We start from the raw sequence: 25,119 nt of genomic DNA, 5'->3' as shown, positions 1-25,119 counted from the left end.
TTCACATTATTTATGGGCAAATTTTTTAAAAATTTTTTAAAAGAGGTCTTTCTGTTTTTGACAGAAGAAATTGAAAATCTCTATCTCTACCCCAAATTTGGAGGTAGTGGGTAGAGTGGGTTGTTGTTTTTTTTTTTTTTGTCCTATAAAATGTATAATGCCTGAGCTTCCTTGAGTCTAAAAATGAGTTCTCTAAGCCTATGTACTCTGTGTTGTGGGGTTGGGGGTGGGAGGTAGCTTTAAGTATATGTTTATCCTTCTGTTCTTCTAAAGTTGTAAACATCCTATTATCATGGACATACATTCAATGAGCACTATATATTGAGTATGTTTGTTTTCTGTATCTGTCACACTTGTCAATCCCAGGTAGAAAGAAAACATTATTCGGCATTCATATATAATACAAGTGTCTGGCACAATTAATCCACTAGTTTGAGCTGAAGTGAACTTGAAAGGAGATATTGGAAGCTACAGAAAGAGGAGGTGGAAGAAGAAAGGATGAAGAGGAGACAGAGAAGAAAAATAATAAAATCAAAGACTGATGAGGGTGGAGGAGAGCTTAGGTCAGAAGTGCCTCAAGCAGCTGGAATAGAGAAAGGACACTAAGAAAATAATGGTTGGAGAAATTGGTTGCAATGGGAGTTGTGTGCTGAAAGTGGATAAAGGACCAAGCATGATGACCTTTCAGTATCTGCATGGCAAACCATAATGCCCAAAAGTAGAGAGCGAGTATGGGAAATATTGTCTGCCATGGAGGCAGTGAGAGGGTGGGAAAGATGTGGGTATACCGAGGATATTGGTGGTGGGGAATGTGCACTGGTGGAGGAATGGGTGTTAGATCATGTGTGATTGTAACTCAGACATGAAAGCTTGTAACTATATCTCATGGGAAAGCAATAAAATAAAATAAAGAAGTGCCTCAAGACTATTTCTTTCATCACTGTAATTTTCTTATGCCAATAAGAAAGCATTTTCAGTAAAATTTCTTATTGAAAACAAAAGAAATTCACCCAGCTAAGGGTGCCAAAAAAAGAGTTTGCTGAAAGAACATTAAGTGGTTCACAGAATCTTGGAAAAGATCAGAATTTTGGAAAACAGGCTCAAAGCAAAAATTTGGAGGTTGAAAGTATTTCAAGCGCATCCTGGTTCGGGGTATCCTGCAAATGCCAAGCTTGGTCAATGTTAACAACGCAGACAGCAGTAATAATCCCAAAATACCCTTCTTTGTAATACTGCGGACACAATGTCTTGGTGAGAAAGAGTCTGCCAGCCCCAGTTCATGTCTGCATCCTAGCGGCCAGGAGGTCAAAAGATATGACCTTTTCAGCTTCCACAGATGAGAGAGATGAAACCTCAGTCCCTAAAACACACACTGAACTAAGGAAAGGAATCTTAGATGTTCTACAGCCTTATCTGCCCCAAAGCTTCCCCACAGATGTACCTTTGTGGTTTGTCGAGGTGTCTACCTGAAGGAGGCTAACAATTAAACGTACATACTACTGAAGCGTTAGTGCAGCAGGTAAGACATTTGTCTTGTGTGTGGCCACATTTGCTCTCTAGTATTATGCTCACATAAGGTCCCTGAGCATTTTGAAGCACACTTGCAGTGCATGCCAAATATCTCACATTTTGTTTTGGCACATTGAACTCCAAACTGCAGAGCCCATGGAATCACCCGGCACATGTGGCATTGCATCAGGGATGAAACTTATGGCCTCTTGCTTGAAATGCAGGTTTTTATTTGTTCTTTTTGGGTGCACACTGGCAGTGCTTAATAACCCCTGGCATTACTCTGGGGACCATTTGTTGTCAGGAAACAAACCCTGGTCTCCCACATGCAAAACACGCACTCTAGCTCTTTGAGCTATCTCCCTAGCCCAAAGAAGTATTTAACTGCTAAGCATATGCGCCAAACATTGTGTAAAGTGCGTTTTTTCCCCCAGTTCATTTCATAAGAGTCAAACGCTGGTGGTGCTGGGGGAAAAGGAATGGGGTGAGTACCAAGACTCCAAGCTCACACATTCTGGAAGATACTTTCTTATTTGAGCTTTACGACCAACCCTCTAGTCAAGATTTTTCCTTTTAAAGGTTAGATAGTAAGAGACATAAATTATATCTCAGTATTCAAAGTGACTTGAGTGTATATATGAAAGACTTGAGACTATATGTGAAAGCACCTCACATATACATATGAGGTATTTCTGTACAATTCTATGGATTCATTCATCTATTTATTTATAGATAATTATTACTGTATAGTAAACACAGTGAATAAGACGCAAAGATTATGTACTAGTAGCTTAGGCAGCTTTTGTGCTAGTAGTTTATGGAAATTTGTAAGAGAAAGTCAAGAGGCTTCAGTGACCAGGGAGGTAAAAGAAGTTGTAAAGTAGGGGCCAGAGCAATAGCACAGTGGGTAAGGCTCTTGCCTTGCATACATTCAACACAGGTTTAATTCTCAGCACCCTATATTCCCCAAGCCCCAACAGAAGTGATCTCTGAGCACAGAGCCAGGAGTCAGCTCTCATACCACCGACTGTAGCACAAAAACCAAAAATAAATGTTAAAAAATTTTAAAACCTGTAAAGCACCTATTATTGCATTTTTTTATTTGAGTGGAGGGAACTGGATGCAAGTTCTTCCCAAAGGCATACAGGCTTTTTTGGTTGCTTCCTACTTTATTTTAAAATTTTTTTTATTTTATAAGTTAGTTTATAATATTTGATTATATTTAATATTCAGACATCCATACCACCACCATTACACCTTCCCATCACTAAATTTGGGATGTTTCCATCCCAAACCCCAATCCCTGTCCCAAAACACAACCAAAATAATATATTTCATATTATCTGTTGTGAAGAACTGCTGAACATGCTTCCAAAAAAGTGTTCATATAGGAAACAGTGTGGAGATTGTTCTATTTTGGCAGGAGCCATTAAGACATTCTATAGGATATCACTAACAAGTTGTTAAAGTTTGGGTGATGTGGGCTTTGGTATATATATCTGAAAATATGTATATATGCATATATATATTTCCCTCTATGATTTGTTGCCTACTATCTGAGCCCCATCAACTGTGGTGTGGTAATTATGGAGAATGGGTAGGTAGTGTCTTATGATATGTCGCACAAATGACTGCGCAATCCAGGAATATGTTTATTCATATGTGAGGCTCAGCCTGAGCGTGTGGGAAGCAGCCTTGAGTGTGGCATCGGTTGGGTTCTGGACTTTTTTTGCTGCGGGAGCTGGGTCCCTTGGGGTGGGGAGGGCTCTCACCCGCCCCCCTCTGGAGTGCCCCAGGTGAAACAGCCTGGCGTGAAGTCCGGTGGCATGGTTATGGGCGCCTCAGTTTTTGCTCCCTCTTGGGAGAAGCAGCCATGGGATCTGGTGGTAGCCGATGAGGAGATTATCTGGTACCGGCAGGACGTGGCTTATGGGCATGACCCCTGGGTCACCGGAGACTGGAGGAAGTGGGCAGAGGATCTCCGCTCCTAGTCCCATTGAGCCCCGAGTCTAAGGTCAAAAAGTTCCACACTACCTGGGTTCCATAAGATTTCACTCATGCGTGGGGCTCGGCCTGAGCGTGTGGGAAGCGGCCTTGAACATGATGGTGGTTGGGTTCTGAAGTTTTTTGGCTGCCGGAGCTGGGTCCCTTGGGGTGGAGAGGGCTCTCCACCCACCCCCGTCTGGGGCACCCCGTGTCAAACAGCCTGGTGCGGAGTCCGATGGCATGTTATGGGGGCCTCATTTTTCCAGTCTTTTTTAAGGCTTAAATATAAATAAAATGTGAAATGTAGTAATGTATAATTTAATACAGCATGGAAAATTTTTTTTTAATTTTTACCCATAGCAGGGACATTAAGAATGTTTCCAGCAAAACATGATGCTTGAAATGCGTTTTGAAAACCAGTAGAGAATTCCAAGGTAGGTAAGTGGGGGAAAGAGTCATGTCAGGCAAAGGGAATATCGTGAGCAAATTCAAATAGCATTGCATTTATGATGGATCTACAATGTGTTTGAAATGATGAAAATCCAGTGGGAATCAAGGAAGAAATGAGGTGGATTAGAAAGGTCAGGACCAATTAACAAAGGACCAATTATTACCATCTATAGGCCATGAGGGAACAACAGATGTCATTCAGAGTGGGAGCTAAGCAAATCTTGCTGTGCTTGGATAGATTTGAGGGGCATAAAACTACAAGCTATAGACAGGATGACAGTATCACCCAGAAGAGATGATGATGCCCGAAATGAAGGGACTAGCAATGGTCAAGGAAGTGAGGCCGAGAAAATTTTGTACCTTACATTATGTGAGTTCATTCAGGAGACTGAGGCTTAAATGAAGATCAGGGAGCTAGAAAGAAAACAAGGAGATCACACAGTGCTGGAAATGTCAACAAAAGAGAACATTTAAGGTAGAAATGGATGTCAACAATATGAAAGTTATGGAAAGGTCAAGTAAGTTTAGAGCAGAAACAGGTTTGTTTAGGTAGGCTATTTATAAAGCTTTTACACATTTTGATAAAAAGCTGTGTGAGCAGTTCACCAAACAGTAGGTTACTCCTAAAAAAAGAAACATTGTCTCAGAACTGCCACAGGTGAAAAGAGCCCAACCCACTAGCTTTATATGGTATCACTGTATCACTGTGTCACTGTCATCCTGTTGCTCATTGATTTGCTCAAGGAGGCACCAGTAGCATCTCCATTATGAGACTTGTTGTTACCGTTTTTGGCATATTGAATACACCCTGGTAGCTTGCCAGGCTCGGTAGCTTGCAGGCCTCTCCGAGAGGGATGGGGGAATCAAACCCGGTCAGCCACGTGCAAAGCAAATGCGCTACCCACTGTGCTGTCACTCTAGCCAATGACACTCTCTATTCACCTATATTTAAATAACACCAGAGTACTATAATGTGTGTGTGTGTGTGTGTGTGTTAGCACAGAGGGTAGGGCATTTGCCTTGCACATGGCCAACCCGGGTTCCATTCCTCTGTCCCTCTCGGAGAGCCCGGCAAGCTTTACATGGTGAGAGAAGGAATTGCTAAGGAGGCCTGATCCAAAGTCAATTCTCCTGCAGTCGCATCTTGATGTTTCTTAGAATAATAGCTTTCTTTTTTCTTTTTTCTTTTTTTTTTTTTTTTTTTTTTGCTTTTTGGGTCACACCCGGCGATGCACAGGGGTTTCTCCTGGTTCTACACTCAGGAATTACTCCTGGCAGTGCTCAGGGGACCATATGGGATGCTGGGATTCGAACCCGGGTCGGCCGCGTGCAAGGCAAACGCCCTACTCGCTGTGCTATCGCTCCAGCCCCAGCTTTCTTTTTTCTTTCTTTTTTTTTTTTCACCTGCACCTGTATGATTCCAAGGTCCAGAGGTTGGGAGATGGACATTCTTTAATCACCCTATGGACACATGACCCAGGCCCAATCAATCAGAAGTCATCATTTGCTCTGCTATAGAAACTGATTCAGGGGCCAGGGCAATAATACAATGGCACATGGTGCTTGCCTTGCATTTGGCCAACCAGGGTTTGATCCCTATGCCACATATGATGGTTTAAGCCTGCCAGGAGTGACCCCTGAGTGTAGAGCCAGGAAGAAGCCCTAAGTATCACCTGTGTGGTTCCCCCTCCCACAAAAAAAAAAGAAATGAATAAATAAATAAAAGCCAGACACTGATTCACTGAAGAGCCACACCCCAGAGACACAATTCTTTGATTTTTACATTTATTTGATTTGGGAGTAAGTGTGTGTTTGTGTGTGTGTGTGTGTGTGTGTGTGTGTGTGTTTCTTAAAAATTTCTGGGTTCCTTTGTCTAGAATTTCTAAGCTATAGTGTGTGGCCTGGAGAGGTTAGAGAGCACTAAATGAAAAGACCTCACTGCAAACAAAATCAGCACCAAGGAATCTAGAATTCAAAGATGAAACTAGGAGAAGAGAAGAGAGCATTTGTATTCAAGGGTATTATCTAAGCACCTGAAGCCAGCCACACTCATGTGAGTAATGGGAGTCAAGAAACCTTCTTTACTTTTTTTTTAATAATGTAGGAGTACTGCTATTTATTCAGCCATTGATTAAGCTAACTGAATTGGTATAAACTCCACATTGCTTTTTTATGCAGAATATTAATTTTACCTTATTATTTTATTGTTATTATTATTATTATTATTATTTCCCCCCTTTTTTTGATTCACCATGAGATACAGTTACAAAGCTTTCATGTTTGGGATTCGGTCATACAATCATCAAACACTCATCTCTTCACCAGTGCACATTTTCTACCTCCAAAATCCCCAGTATTCCCCCATTCCCACCCCTGTTCCAACCCTTCCCATGCCTGTGTGGCAGATAATTTCCCCCATACTCTCTCTCTACTTTGGTTACATTTGATATCTTGACACCAGTCCTACCATCACTCAAACCTGCTGAAAAGGCAATGCTAGATGATTTGTTTTGTATTTCTTGTTATGGATAAAATATGATGTCCAGGAAATTCTGCAGTGCTCTCTTCCGGGAGCTTTAGTTTATAGTCTCTGGGTCTTGGCCATTGATGAGATTACATGGCACCAGGGGCAGTTTGTGGGTGTGACTGCCAAGCTACTGGAAAATTGGGGAACTGGGGGAAGGAGGCCCAGTCTCAGTCCAAGCAGGCTTGGAGATCTCAGTCACAGGTTCTTGCATACCTGGCTTTTCTTGCTGGCTCACTCTCGGGTGAGGTTCATTCCATCTTGGGTGAGGCTCGTCCCCTCTTGGTTGAGACTTGTCCAAGCATGTGGAAAGTGGCCTTGGGCATGGTGGTGGTTGGGTTCTGGAGGTTTTTGGCTGCCAGGGTTCTGCTTGGGTCAGGGAGGAAAACTCAATCCGCCCCCTCTGAGGTGCCCAGGTGAAGACAGCCTGGTGCAGGGTCAGAGCATTCTGAGGCACTGTCTTCTGGGAGCTTTAGTTTATAATCTCTGGATCTTGGCCGTTGATGAGATTACATGGCACTGGGGGGCAGTTTGTGGGTGTGACTTCCAAGCTACTGGAAAACTGGGGACCTGGGGAGAGGAGACCCAGTCCTGATCCAAGCGGGCTTGGAGATCTCAGTCACAGTTCCTGCATATCTGGGTTTTCCTGCCGGTCCACTCTCAGGTGAGGTTCATCCCATCTTGGGTGAGGCCTTCTTTGCTTTTACTTAAACTATTTAAGTGGTTTTTTTTCTTCTCTAACCTAAAGAGCTCCCCCTGGAAACAGCAGGTATGGGAAGCAAACCAGTTCTAATACAGCCTTGCAGGGGGGCTGATATATTACAGATCTCCAAGTTTGCTCAGCCCCCATCTCTCACTCACATCAACTAAATATTTTAGAGGTCTTATATCCAGTTCACCCAGGGGACTCATGTATTGGGAAGAAGCTGTGAAGAAAGTTGCAGAATCTCAGAAGTTTGTCCCTGAGCCAGGACAGTTGTTGATGGATCAAGGTTTCTGGGAACCAGTCACAGTGAAATGATACAGTACAGAATTCCTAGAATTCTTGGAACAAGGAGCACTGATTGTTACTGTTCTTCAGAGATTCGTTGAACCAGACAGCCCTTTTCTGCCTAGTGAAAGCAATGGCTAAAGTGCAGTAAGAAAGGGACTCTCTAATCCCTGCCACTCTGCATTTAAAGTAATGTGAGTGCACAGTTGTAAAAGTCATTCTCTACTCAACTCCAGGGGCACCAAATGCATTGCAGTTATGTGAACAGCACCCCCTGGAGTTGTTCCCATTTAACCTTGACAGCCTTATGTAGTGAATGATCCTAGCTCACTAACTAGCTAGTTAGCATTAACATCTTTAGACTCTGCAAAGGAAGACTTTGCAGATGTATTAACTATTGAACTGGGTGAAAAGAAAGAAAAGTAAAGTCGTTTGCAACAGCTCAGATCCTAAGAACCTTTAGCAATTCAGATCAGAAATGAGCTCACTGAGTTGCCTATGTAATTACCATGCTTCGGTCCTCTGACCTGAGTGTAAGTCAGGGTCAGTGTCCCACTTTAACTCAATAGCCTGTTGGGGTGGGAATCCTGTGCAAAATTTCTAGCAAGGGGACTAAGTTAAGCCAACCAAAAATTAAAGCAGCATTTCCTTTTAAAGGTACCGGGTGTGTGGGGGGAGGGAGAGTACTGGAGCAATAGCATAGCAGGTGGGGCATTTGCCTTGCATGCAGTCGACCCAGGTCTGATTCTCAGCATCCCGTATGGTTCACTGAGCACCGCCAGAAGTAATTCCTGAGTGCAGAGCCAGGAGTAACCCCTGTGCATCACTGGGTGTGACCCAAAAGCACTAATAATAATAATAATAGTAATTTTAAATAATAACAATAAAGGTACCCAGTGGGGAGAAAGCTCAAAGGGTGGTACACATGTCTTGCATGCAGGAATCCCCAAGTTGATCCCCTGTACTTTATCAAGTATTTCTATTGGTAGCTAATAGTTCACTTAACTTGCTTTAAAATATTTAAGACAGAGACATTTACCTTGAATAATACAATCTTAGAAGTCTGTACCACACAAAGAGGCACTATCCAAAATGAGAATATTTATAATTAGCAGAGGCTTTGTCTTCTTTTGTATCACCCACAAAGGGCTCTGTTAGTTTACATCTGTGCAAATAAAACAGAAAACTCTGGTCAGGGAGAAAACTCAATTGTCTGGAGTGCAGGCTTTGCATGCAGGAGTTCCAGGTTCAATCCCTGGCACCATCATGCCCATCCTTACTCCTGCACTGCTGGGGCAGCCCCTGAGCACTGAGCCAGAAGCCACCCTGAGCACTACCAAGTGTTGCCCCACGCCCAGAACAAACAAAGAGCAATAACAACAGCAAAACCTTTTGGTTCTTTCTTTCAGAGGTAAGGATTATAACTAAATGATCATTTAAAAATAGCTACAATTTATTAAACATGTAAGATGTGTTTAGATTATCGTCAGTTTTAGAATAGTCAGGCAAGATAAATTGTACAAGCATCCCACAGAATTATTTAGCATGCCAGCTGAAATTCACACTCACACTTACCTGAGTTCAAAGCCCAGAAGCTTAGGTCAAAGGCTTATTCCCTAGGTCAGCTAAATTTAAAGAAAGCTAATTTTTATCTCACAAAATATCCTGGAATTTTATCAAATTGACACCACACAAAGCTTAGTTTTTGTAATCACTTGTTTGGGGATACTGATTGTACCCAAATCTAATGGTAGTATTAGATTTATGACAATCCTGCACTGATGCCAGAGGCTGGGTGCGTGAGCATTGCAGACATGGTTTAAAAGAACAGAAGGGAGGTAGAGGTCTCTAATAGCAATTTCAAAATGCGAATGCCACAGACCCGGGGAAGCTCAGAAGTAGAACACTTGCCTTGCATCTGTGAAGCCCTAGGTTCCATCCCTGCACTTTCCCTCCCCCTTCCTCAAAAAAAAAGTAGGTATCTGGCCAGAGAGATAGTGCAAAGGTTAAGACTTGCAGCCCTCGTTTGATCCCCGGCACTGCTTATGGTCCCTGAATACCACCAAGGAGTGACCCCCTGAGCACTGAGACAAGAGAAAGCCCTGACACCACCTGGTATGGAGAAAAAAAAATCAACAACAAAAAAAGTAGTTATCAATCTTCAAATACCAGGAATAAATTTAACCAAGTAGGGGCTAAAACAATAGTACATTAGGGCATTTGTCTTGTATATAACATCTGCCCCCTCACACACACCTGGTTTGATCCCTAGGACCCCATTCAATACACAGAGCACCTCCATAAGTGATCCCTGAGCACATAGTCAGGAACAAGCCCTAAGCACAACCATGTGTGCCCATCTTTCCCCCTGCCCCCCAAAAAATTTAACTGAGGAGGTGAAAGACCTATACACTGAAAACAATAGGATCCTGCTGAAGTAAATTGTAAAAATAAAGGGAAACACAGGGAGCCAGAACAATAAGATAGCAAGTAGGATGTAAATAATATAGCAGGTAGGACGTTTGCCTTGCATACAGCTAACCCAGGTTTGATCTCCAGCATCCCATATGTTCCCTGAGCACCACCAGCATGAGTAATTACTCAGGGCAGAGTCAAGAATAACCTCTGAGTCATTGGGTGTGGCCCCCAAACAAAACGAACAAAGGAGGAAATGGAAATACAGTCCTTGCTCATAAATAGAAAGAATCATAGCACTATAGCACTGTCATCCCGTTGCTCATCAATTTGCTCAAGCGGGCACCAGTAATGTCTCCATTGTGAGACTTGTTACTGTTTTTGGCATATCAAATATGTCACGGGTGGCTTGCCAGGCTCTGCTGTGGGGGCGGAATACTCTCAGTAGTTTACTGGGCTCTCCGAGAGGGGCGGAGGAATCGAACTGGGTCAGCCGAGTGCAAGACAAATGCCCTACCCACTGTGCTATTGCTCCAGCCCATAGGAAGAATTATCATTGTTAAAACGCCCTTTTTATCTAAAGCAATATCAAAATCTTTCACAAAACTAAAACAGGACTTTTAAAATACATATAGAACTCCAAAATTGCTCACATAACTAAGACAATCCTGATGAGTGCAGGATTATGATGTCTCCATTTAATTTGAAATATCTGAATACACCATTCTCTTCCTACTAAAGAAAAAAAAAGTATGAGTTATTTCCTGCAAGATAAAATCCAAACTCTTTCCTGGGACAAAGATAAAATTAATGCTGGAGTGATAGTACAGCAGCATTTGCCTTCCACAAAGCCGACCCGGGTTCGATTCCCAGCATCCCATATGGTCCCCCTCAGCACTGCCAGGAGTGATTCCTGAATGCAGATCCAGGAATAACCCCTGTGCATCACCAGGTATGATCCAAAAAGAAAAAAAATGAAAATGAAACCTACTGAATGAGAAGATATATCTGAAGAGCAAATATCTGTAAGATCTAAAATACATGAACAAGTTTTACAGCACAGTAAAAAATTAAAAAGCTGAATGAAAAATGGATAGAGGACCTTAAAATAAGCTTTTCATCTAAGAAATAGAAATGGTTGAAACTGGCACATGAAACAGTTCATCATCATCATCATCACTTAACATTAGGGAAATTAAAATGAAAGCCCACATTGAGACATAACCATATACCATTTAAAATAGCTATAATCAAAAGTCATATTGGTGAGGATGTAGAAGGAAGACTGGAGAAAAACCGTATACGGTTTTTTGAGAATGTAATTTGGTGCAACCATTTGGAAAACAGTATAGAGATTTGTCTAAAAATATTTAAATAGAGATAACTTATGATTCATCTATTCCATTTGAAGGTATTTATCTACATTTACTGCAACGTTACTAACAATAGTCATCATGAAAACAACTTAAGTGTCTGTTGATCAATGAGTAGATAAAAAAGATGCAGCATGAAACTGAAAATATTGCTTGGCTATTAAAAAAAAAGATGAAATCTTGCCATATACAACAAAATGGAAGGACCATGAGGGGATTATGCTAAGTAAACTAAATTAGAGAAAGACAAATACCATGAGATTCTATGCAGAAGATCAGGAAACAAAGCAAATGAACACAGCAAACCAAAAACAAATGCTAAGGTTCTGACAGCAGGATGGTGATCACCAAAGAGGGACAATGAAAGGTAGATAATGCAAGTAAAAATGCTTAATTGTATGGTGGTGGATGAAAACTAGACTTTGAACATAATGAGATGTTGAAATCTAAGTGTTTTTCTGAAAATTAAACTGATGTAAATTAATTATTACCTCAGTTAACTATTAAAGATGAGGTCACTATGAAATAATAAATCTTTTTGAATGGAATAAATAATCTTAGCAGATACATGCAAAAAGCTTTCTTAAAAAGTCATAGAAGAGGGGGCTGGAGCGATAGCACAGCGGTAGGGCGTTTGCCTTGCATGCGGCCGACCCGGGTTCAAATCCCAGCATCCCATATGGTCCCCTGAGCACCGCCAGGGGTGATTCCTGAGTGCATGAGCCAGGAGTGACCCCTGTGCATTGCCAGGTGTGATCCAAAAAGCAAAAAAAAAAAAAAAAAAAAGTCATAGAAGAAATAAATTCCAGTAAGTGTCACAGACCTGTAAAAAACTGAAGAGTTGATAGTCAAGAAATTTGTAAACACTCTGAAGTATTTCAGTATGCACTAATACAGTTGGAAGGAGAATGAAGGAATTCATAACATCAGATTTTCAAAGGGGCATGTGACCCAAACACAGGAGAAAATTGTAAATCTTGTCAATTCCTGGGAGCTATATCTCTATCTGACTAGAGTGCTACATAAGATTTAACTAAAAACATACATCAAAGATACATCAAAGGGCTTACCACATGCTTTGCAAGCGGGAGGCCTGAATTCAATCCTTGGCTCTCTACGGTCTCCTAAATACCATCCGTAATGGCCCCCTTAGAGCAGAAAAACATAGGTGGTGGTGAATACAGTAACTTTGGACATCAGTGCCATAACATAATTGGAACCACATTGCCTAAACAATGATAAAAAAAATTTTAATTAAAAGTTTAGCCTGAATTAGAAAAGAAAAAAACATAGGTAAAGAGTCTAAGAACACCAACATTCAGAAGAACAAAGAGCCTTTCTGGGGGCAGCAAAAGAGCTGACTATGTGGCCCTCCACAGCATCAGAGGCAAATAGTCCATCAGGTCATTGTTCTCCTCCATCCCCTGCAAAGGATCAACCCATAATGTGTAAGAGATTTGTTTTCTTTTTCCCAACTGCAGTTCACAGCAGCTGGAGCCAGTCCAAGTAGCATGCTGGATGGGGAAGGGCTGTGTATTTCATTTTTATAGACCAAATGGCTTCTCAATAATTTATTATCTTTGAGATGGAGAAAAGTACCAACAAAACACGATGATAAATCTCTGCCTTCTTATAGGGTCAAGGAAAAAAAAACCTAAATAGTGACACAGTTTTGTAAACTATATGTGTTTTCAAAATTTCCGATACCTTGAAATAAATATCCCTGAAGATAAATTTGAGAAGTAGGGAAAATTGGGGAGGACAGGGGCTGGTCGGGGGTGGTTGTAGAAAAACTAAGTATTTCTGGGTAGGCTATTGAGTGAAACCTTCCAGAGACATTCTGATAAAAGCAGCCTGTGAAACATTTTGTCTGCTGTTTCCTGGTAACATTAAGAGCTGTACCACTTAACACTAGACTGAATCCCTGATCCCAGAAAAGGGTGTTCACAGAAAAAGGGAAATAAATCATACACGAGAGAAGGTCTGGACTCACCGTATTTAGGACTATCAGAATAAAGCTATAAAATCAAAGCTCAACTAAAGTAATTAAAAAGAAAGTAACACTGAGTGCATTTCATCAGAATCTATGTCTGGAATTGCTCCCATTTAGATATTTGTAGCATTTTGCTCCTACAAAGATAGTTTCATTGTAAGTTGATTTTCCCCTTTTTCCCCCCCAAATTTTCCTTTATTTTTTACCTGGTTCTGTGGGGCTTCACTCATGCGTGAGGTTCGGCCCTCTGGAAAGCGGCCTGGAGCGTGGTGGTGGCTGGCTAGTGGAGGTCGACTATTGGGTATGGCTGACAGCTGGGTATGGCCCCAAAACAAAACAAACAAAAAAGACTAGACAGTAACTGAAAGTAATTTTTAAAAATCACAATAAAGTAAGTACACACTTCTATAAAATATAAGCTAGTATTTTGGCAACACATGATCATAATTTTGCAGTTTATTTTCTCCCTAGTCTTATTTGTGGGGTGTTGGGTGTTTTTCCTGAACAGTGCTCAGGTATTCCCAGGCAACCAGGCCTGAAGTTCAAAGGCATGGAGGGCTTGAGGGTGTGGAGGTGGTGCTGGAGATTACCCAGCCACCCTACAGGTTGTCAAGAGTCTCTAGGGCTGCACTTAGCCCTATCCAAGGGGCCACATGGTGCCAGGGACCAAAGCAATATCAGCTACATGCAAGGTATGTGCCTTCACCTGTGTAATCTCTCGAGTCTCTACAACTAATTATAAAGAAATTAAAGTCTTTTTGTACGCAGGGTAGGAATGTAACATGATATTAGTGGGAATATAAAATGGTAAAGTTACTGTATAGTGGTTCCTCTAGAAATTAATAATAGAATTACCTTGTGATCCAGCAATTCTACTTCTGAGAATATACTGAAAATAAATGAAAGTGAAGGAGATGTGACATCAGCCCTCATATTTTGGCCTTTTCAAAGGGAGATTATCCAACACTAACTAATCAGAGTGAAAGTCCACTATCCTGCTAAGAAGAACTTTTAGTATGGACAACCACTAAATATTTATTTCTTCATACACATTCAGGTTGAGGCTGGAAAATGCTGTCATGAGAGTTTGCATTGCATTATGTAATCACTTCAGGAGTACCAACATTCTGGAGGCTGGAAATATAGTGCAGGAGATAAGGTACTTGCCTTGCATGTGGCTGACCTGCTTCAATTTCCAGCACCTAAAAACATTTTTAAAAGAAAAATGATTACCAATATTCTTACAGAGATTGGCTACTTTGGCTAATACTCTTCTACTCTGGCTACTACTATCTGTACCTATTTTCTACCTATAAAAAAAGCCATTTTTTAAATCCCTACACCCTTACTTCTACTCGACCCTCTATTTTCCTCCCACCTACCCGCTCATTTGTTGTTTTAATTCTTGTAGACCGACCGTCTCTGTGCTAAGCATCAGCCTGGAGTCTAAACTTCAGATCTTCCTTTTGGAAACTGCCTGTCCCCCATTTCAGGCGACTTTGCTGAGGCTGACAGTGATAACATCTCATCCCCAAGCCAATCAGGTGACTCAGCCTCATCAATCATGGCATTTCATTTCTGTGTCCAAAACAAAAACAAAAAAGCAAAACCTGCAAGGAGAGACGTGTCTCATCCCTATTAAGAGTAATCTTTTGATATTCACATATGAACACTAAAAAGAGTAATTCTTGGGACACAAACGTGGGATAGACCATAGTAAATCTAACCTGCTGGAGGAAAGCCAATCGTAGGAAAGAAAGAGGCCAACAGAAAGAGAAGCTGGTCTAAAAGACAGTAGAAGAAACAAAGAGAAGAAGAAAAAAAAAAAATCCTAATATGCCATTAAACGCCTAGAACTTAAATCCTAGTTACTTATAGTTTTACTATGTTTAATATAATCTGAATTGTTGTTTTTGTCCCTTATAAGAGTCTAAACTAATACAGCTTCGGTCTTAGATTTAAATGTAAGTTTCTCTTCTTTTGTTTATTTTGTTTTTGTGATTTTTGTGTGTGTGTGTTTTGTTTTTGTGATAGCACAGCGGATAGGGCATTTGCCTTGTATGCAGCCGACCCGGGTTTGATTCCTGCGCCCCTCTCAGAGAGCCCAGCAAGCTACCAAGAGTATCCCGCCCACACAGCAGAGCCTGGCAAGCTCCCCGTGGCATATTCGATATGCCAAAAATAGTAACAAGTCTCACAATGGAGACGTTACTGGTGCCAGCCTGAGCAAATCAATGAGCAATAGGATGACAGTGATATAGTGATACATTGTTTTTGTGTTGGGGCCACATCCAGTGATGCTCAGAGCTTACTCCTGACTCTGCAGTCAGGAATTACTCCTGACAGTGCTCAGGGGATCACAGGGGATCCCGGGCATGCAAAGCATGTGCCCTACCGGCTGTGCTATCTCTCTACCCCATAGTCAGGTCTTTCTTCTGACATGTCTGCGGCCTGATTTCTCCACATTCTTCCATTAAATCTCCTAGAGTTTTGGCCACCTGCATCAGGGCCCAATCTCCCAATGGCACACTCTCAATATTGGAACAGAGGCCAATATTCCTGAGATCAGTATTTCTCCCTGGAGTTAGCCTGAGGAGTAACCGAGGAGTAAAATCCAGATGTTGGCCCAGTATTAGTTGTATAATCCAGGACCTTATTTTTGTCATTAAAAATGCATCGTTGGGGGCTGGAGAGATAGCACAGCGGGTAGGGCATTTGCCTTGCACTCGGCCGACCCGGGTTCAAATCCCAGCATCCCATATGGTCCCCTGAGCATGGCCAGGGGTAATTCCTGAGTGCAGAGCCAGGAGTAACGCCTGTGCATCGCCAGGTGTGACCCAAAAAAGCAAAAAAAAAAAAAAAACCGCATCGTTGAACACACTTTGACCTGTACTAAATACAATTCTAAATATTTGTGAACAGCTTTTGAAAACAATGACGGGGGTGGGGCGGGCTCTAGAGATAGTACAGTGGGTAAGGCACTTGCCATGTACACAGTCAGCTCAGGTTCAATCCCCGGCACCAGATCTGATCCCCTGAGCAGCACCAGAAGTGATCCCAGAAGTAAGCTCTGAGCTTTATCACATGTGCCTGCTTCCCCCCAAAATTACCAAACAACAAAAGAAAAGAGAGGAGAAACACTATAAGGATCACAAAAGCAAGGGTGAAAATATTAGCATTATAAAATAAGTTGAGTGGAGAAATATTTTGCATAACCAAAGAGCAGTAATGTATTTATTTCAGGTTTTTTTCAATTGTATTTCAATGCAATTTGTGTAGAAATTACATGATATTCCAGGATCATTTTAGAATGTTTTCCACATTATTGTAACAGGGAAAATGGCCAAAAAATTAATTTTACTTTCCTAAGACAGATAGTAGCTTCCAGTTTGCATGTAATGTATTCATATTTTGCCACAGGTGAAATCATAGCAATATAACTTTGTATGTTTTGTTTTTCATTGATAGCAAAAAGGTAAAAGCTTTTCTCTATATCTTCCTTTCAGAAATATAATTTATAATGATATATTTAAAATTTTAATAATGCCTTTATTTCTGATCATATGTGGTGTACTGGACCATGTATGTGCGACAGCACAGCGGGTAGGGTGTTTGTCTTGCACTCGGCTGACCCGGGTTCAATTCCTCCATCCTTCTTGGAGAGCCTGGAAGGCTACCAAGAGTATCCCACCTGCATGACAGAGCCTGGCAAGCTACCCATGGCATATTCGATATGCCAAAAACAGTAACAACACGTCTCAAAATGGAGACATTACTGGTGCCCGCTCAAGCAAATCAATGAACAACAGGAAGACAGTGCTATAGACAGTACAGAGCTACATGGTGTGCTAATTTATATGCTTCATTTGTTGGAGATTTCAAATTTTTTAACCAAAATACTGTGAAGTGTTACAACAAAAAGATGAATTACTGAGTCTAAAACTTGAGCAGTTCTTGCTACATTATGTAAGATTTTTATATCAAAAAGATTTTCCTGAAGTTTGATTCCTCCGCCCCTCTGGGAGAGCCCGGCAAGCTACCGAGAGTATCAAGCCCACACGGCAGAGCCTGGCAAGCTACCCGTGCATATTGGATATGCCAAAAACAGTAACAATAAATCTCTCAATGAGAGATGTTACTGGTGCCCGCTCGAACAAATCGATGAGCAACGGGATGACAGTGACAGTGATGACAGTGACCCCAGTAGTAACTAAGTATGAACCTATACACATGGATATTTCACTTGTAACAAGCCAGATCTTATATTTAATATTAGCTTCTTTTTCTAATAGATTTAACAGAATATTTCTTAGTGAACATCATACAGATTAAATTCTGAGTTTTAGAAAGAGAATTAAGACCGAAGTAAAAGACAACAAAAGCTTGCAAATATTTACATTTTTTTTTCACCACACCCAGCTGTCTAAGAGTTTACTCCTGGTTTTGCACTCAGAGATCACATGGGCAGGCTCGGGGATGCACACGGGAACCCAGTTCAGCTGTATGCAAGGCACATGCCCTACCCTCTGTACTATCTCTCTGGCCCCTGAAACTTAATTTCTAGTTATTAATTCTTTTAAATCCCCTGAGGTACATGGCCTTATAGGTGCAAAGGATGTGCTCTACTACTGACTTATATCCTAATACTGGATGAACCTTACATTTAATAAACCATGCCAAGTGATTAATACAGTCTAACTACAATTATTCCTTGGTGACTGCATATATTTTTTTGCATATATTTTAAGAATAAAAAAAAAACTTGCTGCTTGTTTGCTTCCTCTGGAAGGTTAAACGATCTCAGATGAACCCAATTAAGATTTCATGTGTGTCTTTTTAAGCCTTGGTTGAAAGCCTACAAAGTCGTATGGATTTTTTTAAAAGACTTTTTTCCGTAATTTCATTTCTCTGCAGTTTACGAAAATAAAAATAATTAAAACTGCATTGGGGCAGAGCTGTGGAACCGTAAAACCAAGTGTAACTCTTGGTTCTCTAAATGAGACAGGAGGCTGCTCTAGAAATCAATGTATTGATTGTACTGACTGCTCCTGCTTATTAATTCAGCGGGTAGGAATGTGTGGGATTTAAAAGGTGGAATGGGAATGTGGGGAATTTAAAAGCTGGAATTTGCACACAATCCCAAACTCCCCGCCCCCCTGCCACCCACCCAGTTCAGGTGAGATACACTTTACTACAGAATCCCAGTGCTGATATTTTATTGTTGTTGTATGGGACACTTGTAGAAAACAGCCTTTTTTTTTTTTCTTTCTTTCTTTTTTTTAGTTATTTATTTTTTATTAGTGAATCACTGTGAGGGTACAGTTACAGATTTATACATTTTTGTGCTCATGTTTCCCCCATACAAAGTTCAAGAACCCATCCCTTCACCAGTGCCCATTCTCCACCACCAGTAAACACAACATCCCTCCTACCCTCCCCAGTACTGTCTCCCCCCACCCCACACTGCCACTATGGCAGGGTATTCCCTTTTGCTCTCTCTCTCTGATTAGGTGTTGTGGTTTGGAATAAAGGTGTTGAGTGGCCATTGTGTTCAGTCTCTAGTCTACATTCGGCACTCGTCACCCTTCCCCCGTATGACCTCCGACCACATTTTACTTGGTGTTCCCTTCTCTGAGTTGCCCAGAATGGGAAACCAGCCTCCAAGCCATGGAGACAGCTTCCTTGTACTTATTTCTACTATTCTTGGGTGTTAGATTCCTATTCTATTATTCTATATTCCACAGATGAGCGCAATCTTTCTATGTCTGTCTCTCTCTGACTCATTTCACTTAGCATTATACTTTCCATGCTGATCCACTTATATGCAAATTTCATGACCTCATTTTTTCTAACAGCTGCATAGTATTCCATTATATAGATGTACCAAAGTTTCTTCAGCCAGTCATCTGTTCTAGGGCACTCAGGTTTTTTCCAGATTCTGGCTATTGTAAACAGTGCTGCGATGAACATATAAGTGCAGATGTCATTTAGACTATACTTTTTTGCTCCTTTGGGATATATTCCCAGCAGTGGTATTGCTGGGTCAAATGGAAGCTCAACCTCTAGTTTTTTGAGTATCGTCCATATTGTTTTCCAAAAGGGCTGAACTAGTCGGCATTCCTACCAGCAGTGTAGAAGGGTCCCTTTCTCCCCACATCCTCTCCAACAGTGGTTGCTTTTGTTCTTTTGGATGTGTGCAAGTCTCTGTGGTGTGAGGTGGTATCTCATGATTGTTTTGATCTGCATCTCTCTGATGATTAGTGATGTAGAGCACTTTTTCATGTGCCTTTTGGCCATTCGTATCTCTTCCTTGGGAAAGTTTCTGTTAATTTCTTTGCCCCATTTTCTGATGGGGTTGGATGTTTTCTTCTTGTAGAGTTCAACCAGTGCTTTATATACCCTTCATATCAACCCCTTATCTGATGGGTATTGTGTAAATATCCTTTCCCATTCTGTAGATAGTCTTTGTATTTTGGTCCTTGTATCTTTTGTGGTGCAGAAGCTTTTTAGTTTAATGTAGTCCCATTTGTTGATCTCTGTTTCTACTAGATTGCTTAGTTCCGTGTCATCTTTGAAGATACCTTTATCTTCAATATCGTGGAGGGTTTTGCCAACCTTGTCTTCAATGTACCTTATGGTTTGTGGTCTGATGTTGAGGTCCTTAATCCATTTTGATCTGACTTTTGTGCATGATGTCAGGTCGAGGTCTATGCCCATTCTTTTGCATGTGGTTGTCCAGTTGTGCCAGCACCATTTGTTAAAGAGGCTATCCTTGCTCCACTTCACATCTCTTGCTCCCTTATCAAAGATTAGATGATCGTATATTTGGGGTTGTGTGTAGGGATATTCCACCCTGTTCCATTGGTCTGCGGGTCTGCCTTTGTTCCAGTACCATGCTGTTTTAATTGTTACCGCTTTGTAGTAAAGTTTGAGGTTGGGGAGGGTGATGCCTCCCATCATCCTTTTCCCAAGAATTGTTTTAGCTATCCGTGGGCGTTTGTTGGTAGAAAACAGCCTTAACACGCAAATTCCAAGGTAGGATTTATGGATTTCTTTCCCTTTTTTTGGAGGGAGCACTCTGCTGAGAATGGGGTTGATTTAGACTGTTTTCTCATTTCAGGAGTCAAGTCTACTTTGCTCAATTCAATAGCAAACAGGGATATTAACATCAGGGAAAGAAAAGTTATACTGAGGGGCTGGAGCGATGGTACAGCTACCAGCTGTCATTTGACGTGCTCACGGCCAACTCAGTTTCACTGCCATGTGTAATTCCTGAGTGCAGAGCCAGGAGCAATCCCCAAGCATCGCCAGTGTGGCTCAAAAGAAAAAAAAGGTTATGTTGACTGTGGTGCTAATAAAACAGTGCTTAGTTGTTTAAAAGCATGTGATTACCGATGCTTCTTATTTGCTCCTGAGTTTTCCTGCATTTACAGTCCTCTGTTCTTTCAATAATGTTTGTGGGGCTGGGGAGATAGTTCAGCAGGTGGGGCTCTTGCAAGCAGCTGACCCAGGTTCGATCCCTGGCTCCCCATATGGTTCCCTGAGTGCTCCAGGAGTAAGTCTGAGCACAACCAGGTGTGGCACCAAAAAGTGTGTGTGTGTGTGTGTGTATGTGTGTTTAAATAATCATTGGGGGAAAAAAATGTCAAGAGCAGTTCTAGTAACTAAATCTCATTTTAAGCTTTGAGAATGCCTACAAAATATAATTATTTTCATTAAGGGTTTATGATCTTAGTATTAAGTATTGAGGTCATCAAAAAAAGGGACTATGTATGTTTAATCTGTATATATGCAGGATAGGAATACCTAGCAACTCTAGACTTGTAGAGGCCAGAGGTAGATATAGGAGTGTCTGATTAGATACCTTTTCTTTCTTCTCAATTTAGGTTTATTTTAAAGCTCTTAACTAAAGTAGCATTGCACTATAAAGTTTGTTTCAGAATATCATTAAAAACTACTTTAATTCACCATTAAAAATCCAATATTATCCTTAATCATAAAGTTGACAACTTTGCATACCCTCTTCCCCATTTTCTTCTGTTAACCACAGATTTAGACTTTTAGACTTAGATTTTATTCTTTTTTTTTCTAATTCATTCATTTTTAGTTCAGTATAGATATTTAAAGGGTAGCTGCTAAAGAGAAAGAGCCATTTCTTGTTTAAAATCTCTCTACTTCCTCAACTTAGTCATTCTCCATATCATATCTTGTGTTATTTATTTTATTAATCTGAGCCCTTTCTATCCACCTCTGAAAACATGTTCCCAGGATGTCTTTATCCATTGAATTTCTAAAGCCTAAGAGGTGTTCAGTGAAAAACTGTTAAATGAAATAGAAATGGGAACACTATGACAATCGCACTGTTGCACCATCTTCCCATTGTTCATCAATTTGCTTGAGCAGGCACCAGTAACGTCTCCATTGTGAGATGCGTTGTTACTGTTTTTGGCATAGTGAATACGCCACAGGCAGCTTGCCAGGCTCTGCCAGGGGGCAGGATACTCTTGGTAGCTTGCCGGGCTCTTCAAGAGGGGCAAAAGAATCAAACCTGGGTCAGTCGCGTGCAAGGCGAACGCCCTACCCGCTGTGCTATAGCTCCAGCCCAGGGGCAGATGCTAAATAATTTATTTTCCATTGCTCATTTTGAATATCATAAGAGCTTGTGCAGCCGTGGTTGTAAATGTAAATTTCTAGATTGTAAATGGTTGGATCCCAGAGACATCTCTGTATGACACTAATCCATTTTGGGATTCAGTTGGGAGTCTCTGGGTCAGGGCTGTTGGTGCACTAAGATGGTGGCTGGAGGCAAATTGTAGGCATGACAGCCAATGTTCTGAGTGGGTGGGGACCAGGGGAGGGACAGCCCCGGTCCTCTGCTGCCAGGTGGCCTGAAGATTTAGTCCTAGAACTCGAATACTGAGGGCCTGGCTTGTGGACACTCTTGGACACTGGGATTCCATCTGGAGTAGGTGGGGAGACTGCATCTGCCTCATCTGGGATGCCCCGGTGATATTGGCTTGGTATGGGGCCCAGAGAGATCTCTAACACTGTGGTGTCTTCCGGGAATTGCCTCTGTGTCTCTGGGGCAGGGTTGTTGGTGCACTAAGATCCACGCTGCAAAATTTTCAGCAGATTATATCTTGGTGAGGTCCATCCTGAGACGGTGGAGTCAGGGTAGGTGTATGGTGGCAATTTTGGATTGTGGAAGCAGTGGATGCCGGGGACTCTACATGGGCGGGCACAGGTCAACCCACCCCCTCCAATTTATTCTGATCTGTTCAGACATGCATAGGTCCAAGCTTAACTGCAACTTTTGCTCTCTTTTGAGATTTATTTAGGGGTCTCTGAAGCAAGGCCGGTAGTAGAGCTTACAGGGTGGCGCTGGAGTTGGTTTGTGGGGGTGACTGCCAGTTCTTCCATGTGTATTGGGAAGTGGGGCGGGGGAGGTAGCCAATCCCAACTCTGAGAAAATGAGCTTGTATAGCTGAGCCAAAGGTGGTTTATAGGTGTGGCTCCCACATACCTAACTCTGGCCATTTAATTTCTTGGTAAATTTGGTCCTAAGTTGTTGGGGTCTGGCCAAAAGCACAGCAGCAATTTTGGGGTATCAGGAAGCCTGAAGGCACCATCAGGCTGCTGATTCACTCCCCTGCAGGTACAGGTTGACGTGTTGCCAGCGCCATACCCCCAAGGTTTGTTTTTTTAATATGTGTTTTTCCCCTAAGGTATATTTTACAAGAACCTATAAAACTATTGGTGGATAGTTTAAATTTAAGTGTTCCAAGAATGACATTTGGAATATTTTCATATTACTAGATATGTTACACTTTCCATTACTTTGCTGAATAAATTTCTCTGATAAGCAAGGAGATGAAGACAGTCTATCAACTTTGCAATAGTCTATTTCAGGACTGCTAATACAGCAGCATGTCCGCAACTGTTTAAATGTGTCTGTCATTTCAGTTGTCATTGTCCTAAATGTAGCCCATCGTTCCAGTAAAAATTCCAGAGTTAGAATAAAGCTCATCCCAGGTCCACATCAATGGCCACATAACCTACTTCAGCTCGCTCCTGCTTCCTGCATACAACACCCTAGAGCATCAGGGCTTAATTAATGTCCTAGAAAAAGGTTCAAATCTTGGAACAGGGAAGGCAGATGGATCAAGTGTAAGAATCCATGGGATATTTTCAGATGATATGGGTTCAAAAATTTAATTTCTCTTTGCGGGCTGAATGAGGGCTAGAGACTGAGCACAGCGGCCACTCAACACCTTTATTGCAAACCACAACAGCTAATTAGAGAGAGAAAACAGAAGGGAATGCCTTGCCACAGTGGCAGGGTGGGGTGGGGGGGAGATGGGATTGGGGAGGGTGGGAGGGACACTGGGTTTACGGGTGGTGGAGAATGGGCACTGGTGAAGGGATGGGTTCCCAAACTTTGTATGAGGGAAGTATAAGCACAAAAGTGTATAAATCTGTAACTGTACCCTCACGGTGATTCTCTAATTAAAAATAAATAAATTAAAAAAAAAAAAAACAAAAAACAAAAAACAAAAAAAAAGACTTTCCAGACTATAAGAAGCTACAGAATAAAAAATATTCAAAAGAAAAAAAAATTTAATTTCTCAAAAAAAAAGATTAAAATTTAAATTTATAAAACCTCTTAAGGACATCTCTGGGTTTTCTTTTACCTTTGTAGTTTTTATACTATTGGAGTTTTTTTTTGTATACTAGTAGGGTTTGTTTGTTTGTTTGTTTGTTTGTTTGTTTTGTTTTCGGTTCTCTGGGTTTGATTTTGTTGTTTTGGGGGTTTTTTTGGTCCATGTTTGGGTTTCAGTCATACAATGTCCCAACACCCATCCTTTCACCAGTGTACATTTCCCAAATTTCCCTCCTCCCACCCCCACCTCCAGTTTGTCTCTATAGTAGACACCCTTTACCTCTCTCTCTCTCTCTCTCTCTCTCTCTCTCTCTCTCTCTCTCTCTCTCTCTCTCTCTCTCTCTCTCTCTCTCTCATTCCTTTTGGTCATTACGGTTTGTGGTACAGGTACTGAAAGGCTATCCCTTTGCTTACTCTCAGCACTCAATTCTTGTCCAGAGTGATTATTTCCAACTGTTGTCATAGTGGCTCCTTCCCAACCCTAATTGCCCTCTCCTGCTTACCCCGTACTTGTGACAAGCTTCCAACCAAGCTTTCTATTGTCCTTACGTAATAGTCTAAACATATTTTTTAATATCCTACACTTGAGTATAATCATTCTAGTATTCTATTATTATACTACTATTATTTTGTCATTTATAAAATACACTCCTCTTGGGAAGAGTATCAGATGTCACATTTGCACCCTTGCTTTAAAACTGTTGAAATCAGGCAGGTGAAACTCTTACCCTATCAGTTAGTGTCCATATTGATAGGATCACATATTCATGCAGGATTCCATTCTCCTGTGCAAGTTGTGGTGTTCAAATAAATGAAAGGGGAATGTTAATAGTATATGGTGATAATTTTTCTTTCCTTGAGGTTTTAAAATAGAAAATTTAGGGTGGGAGTAATCATATAGAAGGTAGAACATATACGTTGCATGTGGCTGACACAGGTTTGATTTCTGACATCTCATATGGTCCCCAAGCCTGTCAGGTGTAATCTCTGCCCACAGAGCCAGAAGTAATCCCTGAACAAAGCTGAATATGGCACCAAACTCAAATAACAATAATAATAATAATAATATTCATCTATTCTCTTCAGAGTCTACTATATCTACCAATATATACGCTATCTTCACTCCAAGAAATCAATGCCAAGATGTTATACTTGGGCTGTTGTACATCGTTAGGTGAGGCCTTCAGTGGTAGCCACTACTCTCACACCTGTAGCACT

Source organism: Sorex araneus, chromosome 5, assembly GCF_027595985.1.
Source record: "Sorex araneus isolate mSorAra2 chromosome 5, mSorAra2.pri, whole genome shotgun sequence".
Lineage (NCBI taxonomy): Eukaryota > Metazoa > Chordata > Mammalia > Eulipotyphla > Soricidae > Sorex > Sorex araneus.
Note: the sequence above shows the minus strand (reverse complement) of the source record.